The sequence below is a fragment of the Heterodontus francisci genome, chromosome 27 (genome assembly GCF_036365525.1).
Source record: "Heterodontus francisci isolate sHetFra1 chromosome 27, sHetFra1.hap1, whole genome shotgun sequence".
Lineage (NCBI taxonomy): Eukaryota > Metazoa > Chordata > Chondrichthyes > Heterodontiformes > Heterodontidae > Heterodontus > Heterodontus francisci.
In genome coordinates, this window is record NC_090397.1 from 57,733,067 (window position 1) to 57,745,336 (window position 12,270).

The window sequence follows — 12,270 nt, forward strand, 5'->3', positions numbered from 1 at the left end:
CACGATAAATTACAAAATCCACCTTAGTTTTTAAACTAATAAGATTGATCAAGTATTATTCTATATTTCACTAACTTAGATTACATTAAAAGCTTACCAGCATACTCACCCTGGCTTTCTGTCTCCGTGCTCTGTTAATTATGACGTCACTTTTCAACTTTTGATTCTCTCTGGCCTCCGAATCTCCGCTCCTCCTCTCTGGCCTTCGAGGTTTTGGCATACTTTTTAAATCCTTTCCTGCTGCTTCCCTCCAGTCTCTGATGTTTTGGCATGCTTTTAAATCCTCTCCTCTCCTGCTGCTTCTCTCTGGCCTCCGGAAGGCCAAGGGCTGGGAAAATTGAGAGCAGTGATATGATGTGGGGTAGTACTGGAGATTGGAAGCACTGGTAAAGGGGTACCACAGTATAGTAGGAGTGAGAGGGGGCATCTTAGGGTGTGGGACTGGTGGGCGTCCTAGGATCTGGTAGTAGAGGAGGAGTACTAGGTGAAGGTTGCTGCAGGAACTGGGAGAAGATAGCAGTCTTGTGATGAATATTGAAGGGGGAATAGCTTTTGAAAAGAGAGAAGGACCCTTACTAGGTCTTTAAGATCTGAAGATGGAATGTATTTTGGGAGCTCTGTGATGCCTCAGCAGTGTAGGTATGGGAAGGGTCCTGGGCGCTTTAAGTAGTGGAAGAGCATCATAGAATTTGAGAGTTTTTCAGGAATAAGTTGGCAATCCTGGGGTTAAGGATGGGCTCAGGAGTTAGGAGTATTCTGAGCATTGGATAAGGATGTGGCAGTATTACATACGTGATCGAGAGAAATATTAGCTAATGTTCTGTGGGTATTTTAGGGATATCAGGCATGTGTATCCTCTCCCCAGTGGCATTCCAGTTCCCCTGCCCATCTCATAAAAATCAATATTTAATTTTTCTTGAAATGAGACTGTGTTTATGAGACAGAGAATAACTGTACTAATCACACAACTGTGCTGTCTTTTCTCCTATGTACTATAAACGTCAAAAACTATATTCATTAATGAGATGGATACTGTGGTTACAGAAAGGGAGCTGTGAGGGAAGGAGCTAGGGGAGAGAGGAAAGTGGAGCTGAGAGGGAGATAAAGAGGAGGGTTGGGGGAGCATTGGGTTGAAAGAAGGGGATGTGAGAGAGACAGAGAGAGATAAAAAAAAAGGAGTGGGTTGAGAGAGAATGTCACAGATAGAGAGAAAAGGGAACAGTTTCTTTCCTCATTCTAATTTTATTTCTTTATCTTTTTAAATAAAGTTCAATTTTGAAAATAAACAAAGCTTCCCAAGGTAATGGATAGGGAGGGCACAGTTACAGTAATTTTGTGGTTATATTACTGAACGGCACAGTAGCGCAGTGGTTAGCACCGCAGCCTCACAGCTCTAGCGACCCGGGTTCAGTTCTGGGTACTGCCTGTGTGGAATTTGCAAGTTCTCCCTGTGACTGCGTGGGTTTCTGCCAGGTGCTCCGGTTTCCTCCCACAGCCAAAGACTTGCAGGTTGATAGGTAAATTGGCCATTGTAAATTGCCCCTAGTGTAGGTAGGTGGTAGGAGAATTGGAAGAAGGTGGGGATGTGGTAGGGAATATGGGATTAATGTAGGATTAGTATAAATGGGTGGTTGATGGTCAGCACAGACTCAGTGGGCTGAAGGGCCTGTTTCAGTGCTGTATCTCTCTATGACTCTAAAACTAATAATCCAGAGAATACAAGTTCAAATCCGTAATGCTAGGCCCTCACCTGCCAAGAATGAGGCACATTAATTTTGTCATGAACATTGATTTTAAACTGTTACTGGAGTGAGGGGAGGAATTGTTGAACAGATCAGCCGTGGTTTGAAAAGACATTTGCATATTAACAGATGGTGTTTGGAAGGACAAAGCAGCCATTCCATGACATTCAACCCACAATGGGCTTTTGATCACCAGACATTGATGGTGGGGGAGCTCACATTCCAGGTTGACTGCTAAGATGGCCGAATACACAAATGGACATGGTCAAACCAGCTAGTTACATGACTAACCTGCTGGGCAACCTGAGTTTTTTGAATTTGTACAAACAGTTTGGGCAGAAAGCTGTTTGCTCTGGACAGAGAAGATCTCTCTCCTGTCTGCTCCCGTCTCTTTCTCAAGCCTCTGAATCCACTGAAGACACATGAACCCCAAAAGAGAAAAGTCTCCTACAGCGAACAAGATTTAAGAAGAATACTGGGCCACAACGAAAAGCAAGATCCACCTACAATCAAGGACTCCACAGTGAGCTCGAAGAACCGTAACAACAACTCTTCAGATATTGCCTCAAACCTTTCCACTTTATTTTTTTTCTGCTCTTTTCAGACTCTATTTGCATGTGCGTATCGCGTATGCATGCTAGCATGGGGTAAAGGCCTGCTCAAATCACAAAAAAAACCCGACCCGAACCCAACAGGACCACATTGGACCTGAGCCCGACCCGCCCCGACCACCCGAATGTTCCCTTTACTTACCTTCCGACTCCCAATCTTCAGGAAGCTGCAGCATGAGCGTGATGACGTCATAGAGACACTCACTGCGCAGACTCAGAGTTTCCCTGCTTGATGTCCCGGACTTGCAGCTCAGGTAAGTTTTTAACTTTTAACACTTACCTGCAATTCTTGCTGTGTGTGTCCGGCCCGAGCCAAGCTGGAAGGCCGGACCCCGAAGAGCGGCCCAACCCAAACCCGACACATGTCGTTGGGTCCTGTTGGGTTCGGGTCGGGTAGCAGGCCTTTAGTGTGGGGCGCGGCATGTATCTGTAGGCGTCAACTGAATTAGAGTTTAATAAATTTCAACTTTTCATCTTTAAACCTGAGAAAGCCTGTTTGTGCTGGTTTCTTTGTCTTATAATTGGAAAATGATGAACAAGAATTCACCAAGGGGGAGCTAATAAAAACCCAGTGTGTTTAAAATTAAACCCTTTTACAGTAAGACCAGGTGAAGGCTGAAAGGGACCCCTAGACCTCTTTCTCACTTGGACGTAACAAAATCTGAAATAAAAAGGTTGGTAGAAGTAAAAAAAAAATGAAACTATAAAAAGTAAATGAATATATAAAAATATGAAGTTGTAAAAACCCATGTAATATACCTATCTCCTTTAGGGAAGAAACGTGCGCCTGGCCTACACGGGTCTCCACTCTGACAAACTCTTGACTCTTAACTGCCCTCTGAAGTGGCCTAGCAAGTTATTCAGTTCTATATTTAAAAAAGAGCCACTTAGGGCATCTAGGAATGTGCAATAAATGCCATTGTTGCCAGTGATGCACACATCCTGAGAATGAATTTTTTTTAAAGAGGGAGGGCATCTGTGCCTTTAATTACACACCCTTGATGCTCACTAGTGGGAATGATGGGGTGTGGGGGGCACTAAACAGAGGGTTAATGGTAAGGTGAGCAACAGTGCAGCAAGGGGAGGGGGGAATATAAATTGAGTGGATAGCTCAACGGGGAAGAGGTATGGATAGTGACAGGACGGGGTAGATGGTAGGAAGAGGGAGAGATATTGGGAATGTAATGGGAGTAGGGGCGCAATGGAAGAGAGGATATGGGTCAAGTGAGAGTGATGGGGAAGGGGAGAGGAAGGGAGCCACCAAGAGCCACATATTGTTATGACCTCCACCCGAAATGCAGTCTACAGCAGTCAGTGGCTCCTGTTCCACCACCTCTCACCTGAAAAGGAAAGAAACACAAAGAGTGAAGTAGAAGAGAACAAAAAAAGCATGATGAGTTAAAGGGAGAGAAGCAGAAGAGAAATACAAAAACTGAATAAGGACACAGAAAGAAACAGCAAAGTCAAGATAGAAGAGATGGGTAAGAGAGTGACTATATCCTCCAGCCACCTAGGATAGGTTTTCATCTTGCTGCCTGGGTGTAAAAGTGGTGTTGCGGATTGGCTGCCAATAATAGAAACTGCTCCTTTTTAATTTCTACTGAAATCAACAGCAATCTCCAACTCGGGCAGCAAGTTCATAATCAACCCCAACTATGTGAGATGCTGTAGGAGATTTACTAGTAACACATTGGCCCTGATTGTGCTGCAAAAATAACAGTGAGGCTATCAGCGCATGCTGTTATTAAAGCGTAATCCCGGCAGCAACTTTCAGTGACCACACATGCAGAGTTAAAAGTGAAAATAAGGATGTTGCTGTCCCAAGTTGCCCTGCTTCTCCAGAAGCCTTGCTACACCAGTATCTCACCAAGAGACTCAATATCGAAGTACATGCAATGGCATGAAGTTGGGGTACTTACATGAAAGGTACCCACAAAACACGTCATCAAAATGTTAAGACTTGTCCATTCCAGTTTAAGTGAATATTTTCATGATTTAAGAATTCTTAATTACTGCCAACAACCTCTCTAGTACTGCAAATGGACTGTTACAAGTGTGGAGTCTCATTCCTTTGGATTTGAATTATTGTTGGAGATTCTCTCTCTCAATCTCATGTTTCTTTCCCTCTTTTTATTTTAGTTTCTGTACATGATTTGATGTTGAATTAAATATTCTAATTTAATAATTCCCAGCTTAGACTCCACGTGATTCAGTGAAGATTCTGCAATCTGATTGGTTAACGATACACAGTGGCTTGCCCTGTTTACACAGTGCCCAGGTCCCTTGTAGAGTATTTCTAATCATTGCAAGATCCAGTGTAAAAGCTCAAGGTAAGTTTGCGGGCAAGTTTAAGTGTAATGAACGGCTAGCACCATTTGTTCGCTGCTGACAGTAAAATCCAGGGCATTAAGAATTTTACTTTTGTGCACAACGCTGCCAACCTTTCCCATCATAAATTCTTCAGTACACATTGTAAAATTGCCCTCACGATTATCATTTCACACATCAATCAACTTGCAGGGCAAAAACTTGAGATTAAGGGCGCAGGAGCAAGTCTAAATAACAGGGCATGCCACGAGATGTCCTGCTCCATCAAATTCTGGGCCCTTACATCTATGCACACGTCCAGTCATATATATGTGTGAAATTTAAGGTTGTTTATTTTAATTTGTGCTTTGTTCTATTGGCTGTAGATGGCACATATTCTTCTAGTTGGTGCAAGATAACTTTCATCCTTATAAAATAAATATCTATGATTATCAAAAATTACAGCTTTTATCTGTGGTATTATTAGCCTGAACTAATTTGACAAAGATTTTTCCTTTTTTATGTTGAAATCAATTGTATATAATGATACTAAGAGTGAATAACAAATTTTGCTTACAATAGTTTTAAAGTCATTGCGAAGGCATATATTTGGACCAAACATATTTTACTTAGAATGAATTTTCAGCTGCTTTCTATCCAAACACAAACTCAGATGCTCCATGAATACCAAATATATCTGTAGCCAGACCTCTTTAAAAATCAGATTAATTTGACGCAACAGAAACCAGAGAGGTGAAATGACTGCTTGCGTTTTAAAACTGTTCAGAACTGTTGTTTGATAGAGTGCTATGAAATACAAGTTATGTCAAAAATATCAAAATAAATTCAAAAAATAAAAATCAGGGGAACAAGGTGAAAAAGATAGAGAACTAGAATTTAAATTAAAGGGCACATTTACGAACAGAGGAATTAGGAGCAGGAGTAGGCCACTTGGTCCCACAAGCCTGCTCCGCCATTCAATAAGATCATGGCTGATCTGATTGTAACCTCAACTCCACATTCCCGCCTACCCCAATAACCTTTCACCCCCTTATCAAGAATCTACCTCTGCCTTAAAAATATTCAAAGACTCTGCATCCACCGCCTTTTGAGGAAGAGAGTTCCAAAGACTCACGATCCTCAGAAAAAAAGTTTCTCCTCATCTATCTTAAATGGGCGACCCCTTACTTTTAAACAGTGACCCATAGTTCTAGATTCTCCCTCAAGAGGAAACATCCTTTCCACATCCACCCTGCCAAGACCCGTCAGTATCTTATATGTTTCAATCAAGTCACCTCTTACTCTTATAAATTCCAGCGGATACAAGCCTAGCCTGTCCAACCTTTCCTCAAAAGACAACCCGCCCATTCCAGGTAACAGTCTAGTAAACCGTCTCTGAACTGCTTCCAATGCATTTACATCCTTCTTTAAATAAGGAGACCAATACCGTACACAGTACTCCAGATGTGGTCTCACTAATGCCCTGTATAACCGAAGTATAACCTCCTTAATTCCAATCCCCTCGCAATAAACGATAACACAGAATAATACAGTGCAGAAGAGGCCCTTCGGCCCATCGAGTCTGCACCGATGCATTAAAACACCTGACCTGTCTACCTAATTCCATTTGCCAGCACTTGGCCCATAGCCTTGAATGTTATGACGTGCCAAGTGCTCATCCAGGTACTTTTTAAAGGATGTGAGGCAACCTGCGTCTACCACCCTCCCAGGCAGGGCATTCCAGACCGTCACCATCCTCTGGGTAAAAAAGTTTTTCCTCAAATCCCCCTTAAACCTCCCGCCCCTCACCTTAAACTTGTGACCCCTCGTAACTGACCCTTCAACTAAGGGGAATAGCTGCTCCCTATCCACCCTGACCATGCCCCTCATAATCTTGCACACCTCGATCAGGTCACCCCTCAGTCTTCTCTGCTCCAGTGAAAACAACCCAAGCCTATCCAACCTCTCTTCATAGCTTAAATGTTCCATCCCAGGCAACATCCTGGTGAATCGCCTCTGCACCCCCTCCAATGCAATCACATCCTTCCTCTAATGTGGCGACCAGAATAGCACACAGTACTCCAGCTGTGGCCTTACTAAAGTTCTGTATAACTCCAACATGACCTCCCTGCTTTTGTAATCTATGCCTCGATTGATAAAGGCAAGTGTCCCATACGCCTTTTTCACCACCCTATTAACCTGCCCTTCTGCCTTGACAAACATCAAGGTCCCTTTGTTCTTCGGAACTTCCCAGTTTCAGGCCATTCATTGAATACTTCCGTGTCACATTACTCCTTCCAAAGTGTATCACCTCACACTTTTCAGGGTTAAATTCCATCTGCCACTTTTCTGCCCATTTGACCATCTATATCTTCCTGTAACCTAAGACACTCCACCTCACTGTTAACCACTCGGCCAATCTTTGTGTCATCTGCGAACTTACTGATCCTACCCCCCACAGTCATCTATGTCGTTTATATAAATGTCAAACAATAGGGAACCCAGCACAGATCCCTGTGGTACGCCACTGGACACTGGCTTCCAATCACTAAAACAGCCGTCTGTCATCACTCTCTGTCTCCTACAGCTAAGCCAATTTTGAATCCACCTTATCAAGTTACCTGTATCCCATGTGCATTTGCTTTCTTGGTAAGTCTCTCATGTCAAAGGCTTTGCTGAAATCCATGTAAACTACATCAACTGCACTACCCTCATCTACACACCTGGTCACATGCTCAAAAAATTCAATCAAATTTGTTAGGCATGACCTCCCTCTGACAAAGCCATGCTGACTATTCCTAATCAAATTTTGCCTCTCCAAGTGGTGACAGATTCTCTCCTTCAGAATTTTCTCCAATAGTTTCCCTACCACTGACGTGAGACTCACTGGTCTGTAGTTCCCTGGCTTATCTCTACAACCTTTCTTAAATAGTGGGACCACATTAGCTATTCTCCAGTCCTCTGGCACCTCCTCCGTGGCCAGAGAGGAATTAAAAATTAGGGTCAGAGCCCCTGCAATCTCCACCCTCGCCTCCTACAGCATCTTGGGACACAAATCGTCCAGACCTGGAGATTTGTCCACTTTTAAGCCTTCCAAAACCTCCAATACCTTGTCACCCCCTATGACAATTTGTTCAAGAACCTCACAGTCTCTCTCTCTAAGTTCCATATCTACATCCTCTTTCTCTTGGGTGAAGACAGATGTGAAGTATTCGTTCAACGCCCTACCAATGTCCTCTGGCTCCACCCACAAATTTCCCCCTTGGTCCCTAATGGGTCCTACTCTTTCCCTGGTTATAGAACATAGAACAGAACAGCACAGTACAGGCCCTTCGGCCCACGATGTTGTGCCGAACCTTTAACCTACTCTAAGATCAAACTACCTACCTACCCTTCATTCTACTATCATCCATGTACCTATCCAAGAGTCGCTTAAATGTCCCTAATGTATCTGCTTCTACTACCACCGCTGGCAGCGCATTCCACGCACCCACCACTCTCTGTGTAAAGAACCTACCTCTGGCATCACCCCAAAACATTCCTCCAATCACCTTAAAATTATGCCCCCTGGTGATAGCCCTTTCCACCCTGGGAAAAAGTCTCTGGCTATCCACTCTATCTATGCCTCTCATCATCTTGTACCCCTCTAGCAAGTCACCTCTCATCCTTCTTCGCTCCAATGAGAAAAGCCCTAGCTCCCTCAATCTTTCTTCATAAGACATGCCCTCCAGTCCAGGCAGCATCCTGGTAAATCTCCTCTGCACCCTCTCTAAAGCTTCCACATCCTTCCGATAATGAGGCGACCAGAACTGAACACAATATTCCAAGTGTGGTCGAACCAGGGCCTTATAGAGCTGCAGAATAACCTCACGGCTCTTAAACTCAATCCCCCTGTTAATGAAAGCCAACACACCATATGCCTTCTTAACAACCCTATCAACTTGGGTGGCAACTTTGAGCGATCTATGGACATGGACCCCAAGATCCCTCTGTTCCTCCACACTACCAAGAATCCTGTCTTTAAGCCTGTATTCTGCATTCAAATTCGACCTTCCAAAATGAATCACTTCACACTTTTCCAGGTTGAGCTCCATCTGCCACTTCTCAGCCCAGCTTTGCATCCTGTCAATGTCCCGTTGCAACCTACAACAGCCTTCCACACTATTCACAACTCCAACAATCTTCGTATCATCGGCAAACTTGCTAACCCAGCCTTCCACTTCCTCATCCAAGTCATTTATAAAAATCACAAAGAGCAGAGGTCCCAGAACAGATCCCTGCGGAACACCACTGGTCACCGAGCTCCATGTTGAATACTTTCCATCTACTACCACCCTCTGTCTTCTATGGGCCAGCCAATTTTGTATCCAGACAGCCAACTTTCCCTGTATCCCATGCCTCCTTACTTTCCGAATGAGCCTACCATGGGGAACCTTATCAAACGCCTTGCTAAAATCTATATACACCACATCCACTGCTCTTCCTTCATCAATGTGTTTTGTCACATCTTCAAAGAATTCAATAAGGCTTGTGAGGCATGACCTGCCCTTCACAAAGCCATGCTGACTGTCTCTAATCAAACCATGCTTTTCCAAATAATCATAAATCCTGTCTCTCAGAATCCTCTCCAATAATTTGCCCACTACCGACGTAAGACTGACTGGTCTATAATTCCCAGGGTTATCCCTATTCCCTTTCTTGAACAAGGGAATAACATTTGCCACCCTCCAATCATCTGGTACTACACCAGTGGACAGTGAGGACGCAAAGATCATCGCCAAAGGCGCAGCAATCTCTTCCCTCGCTTCCTGTAATATCCTTGGGTATATCCCGTCTGGCCCCGGGGACTTATCTGTCCTCATATCGTTCAAAATTTCCAGCACATCCTCTCTCTTAACCTCAACCTGTTCGACCATATCAGCCTGTTCCACGCTGTCCTCACAAACGACCAGATCCCTCTCACTAGTGAATACTGAAGCAAAGTATTCATTTAGGACCTCCCCTACCTCCTCCGACTCCAGGCACAAGTTCCCTCCACTATCCCTGATCAGCCCTACCCTCACTCTGGCCATCTTCTTGTTCCTCACATAAGTGTAGAACGCCTTGGGATTTTCCTTAATCCTACCCGCCAAGACTTTTCCATGTCCCCTTCTAGCTCTTCTAAGTTCATTCTTCCCATTGATATACTTATAGAATATCTTGGGATTTTCCCTACTTTTGCCAGCCAGAGCTTTCTCATATCCCCTCTTTGCTCTCCTAATTGCTTTCTTAAGCTCCATCCTACACTTTCTGTACTCCACTAATGCTTCCATTGATTTGCTCTTCTTGTATTTGCTAAAAGCCTCTCTTTTCCTTCTCATCGTACCCTGAATGTTTCTGGCCATCCATGGTTCTCTGGACTTGTTGCTCCTACCGGTCACCCTAGAGGGAACACGTTGGGCCTGTACCTTCCCATTTCCTTTTTGAATGACTCCCACTACTCTTCTGTAGATTTCCCGACAAGTAACTCTTTCCAGTCTACCTTGGCCAGATCCTGCCTTATTTTACTAAAATTCGCTCTCCCCCAATGCAAAACCTTTTTTTGCAACTTGTCTATTTCTTTCTCCATAACAAGATTAAATTGTACCATGTTGTGGTCGCTATCACCAAAATGCGCCCCCACCAACACATCGACCACCTGTCCAGCTTCATTCCCTAGAATTAGGTCCAGCACTGCACCCTCCCTTGTTGGATCCTTTACATATTGAGCTAAAAAGTTCTCCTGTATACATTTTAAGAACTCCACTCCATCGAAGCCCTTAACACGATGACTATCCCAATTAATGTGGGAAAGTTGAAATCACCTAATATAATTCCCCTATTATTTTTACACCCCTCTGCAAATTGCGCACATATTTGCTCCTCAATTTCCCGCTGACTATCTGGGGGTCTATAATAAACACCTGGCAATGTGGCTGTCCCTTTTTTATTCCTAAACTCTACCCATAAAGCTTCATTTGATGCCCCCTCCAAGAAATCATCTCTCCTTACTGCAGTAACTGACTCCTTAACTAATATTGCAATGCCCCCTCCTCTTTTACCCCCTCCTCTGTCTCGCCTGAAGATTCTATATCCCGGGATATTGAGCTGCCAATCCTGCCCCTCCCTCAACCATGTGTCCGTGATGACTACTATATCACAATTCCACATGTCAATCATTGCCCTTAACTCATCCGTTTTACCTGCAATACTCCTGGCATTAAAGTAGAGGCCTTCCATCCTGGTCTTACTCCCTTGAAACTTACTTCCGCTGTATTCCCTCTGACTTGTTCGCTTTCCTGTGTTTAGCTATGTCCCTAGTCTGCTAGGAGTCTGCATCCCCTCCCCCTGCCAAATTGGTTTAAACTCCTCCCAACAGCACTAGCAAACCCGCCAGCAAGAATGTTAGTCCCCCTCTGGTTCAGATGTAGACCGTCCCGCTTGTACAGGTCCCACCTTCCCCAGAAATGGTCCCAGTGGTCCAGGAATCTAAAACCCTCCCTCCTGTACCAACTCTTAAGCCACGCATTCATCTGTGCTATTCTCCTATTTCTATACTCGCCAGCACGTGGCACTGGGAGTAATCCAGAGATTACAACCCGAGAGGTCCTGCTTTTTAGTCTACTGCCTAACTCTCTGAATGCTTGATGCAAGACCTCATCCCTCTTTCTACCTATGTCATTAGTACCAACATGTACCATGACCTCTGCCTCATCACCCTCCCCCTTCAGGATGTCCTGCAGCCGTTCAGTGACATTCCGGAGCCTGGCACCAGGGAGGCAACACACCATCCTGGAGTCACGTTGACCGCCACAGTAGCGCCTATCTGTTCCCCTGACTATTGAATCCCCTATTACTATTGCTCTTCCTCTCTTTCCCCCTTCCTGTGCAGACAGGCTGCTTGCGGTGCCAGAAGCTTGGCTCTGTCCGCACTCCCTGGAGGAACCAGCCTCATCAGCCTCCAAAATGGAATACCTATTTGCAAGCGGTAAACTACCTGCCTGATTCTCTTGGACTGCCTGGTGGTCACCCATTCCCTTCTTTCCTCAAGTCCCTTCAGCTGCGGTCCCTTCTCTATACGTGCTATCCACAATGCTCTCAGACTCGCGGATGCTCCACAGTGTTTCCAGCCGCCGTTCCAGCTCTGAAATCTGAGCTTCCAGGAGCTGTAGCTGGACACACATCCTGCACACATGCTGGTCCCGGGGACTGGAAATGTTCCCGGATTCCCACATGCAGCAACAGGAGCAAACCACGGCTTCAAGCTCTCCTGCCATGACTAAACCCTTTAAAATTTAAAACTTTAGAAGATTATAATTAAAAAAAACAACTAAGTCTTGCTAAAACAATGACGTACAATTCAATCCACTTTGAAAACTACCCACCAGGACTTACTCACCAGTCAGCTGTGCTCTTTGGAAACTCTCGGCTCCCCTCACTCTGAGGACAGGTAGGAAATGAAAGGAGCTCCTCGCTCCCTCCTCACCGAACTTCCTCAGTCACCAAACTTCCACTTTAACACTCTAATGCAACCCAAGTCAGCACTCCAGTGCAAACGTTCTTAGCTTTCCTAATTACTTGCTGTAACTGCA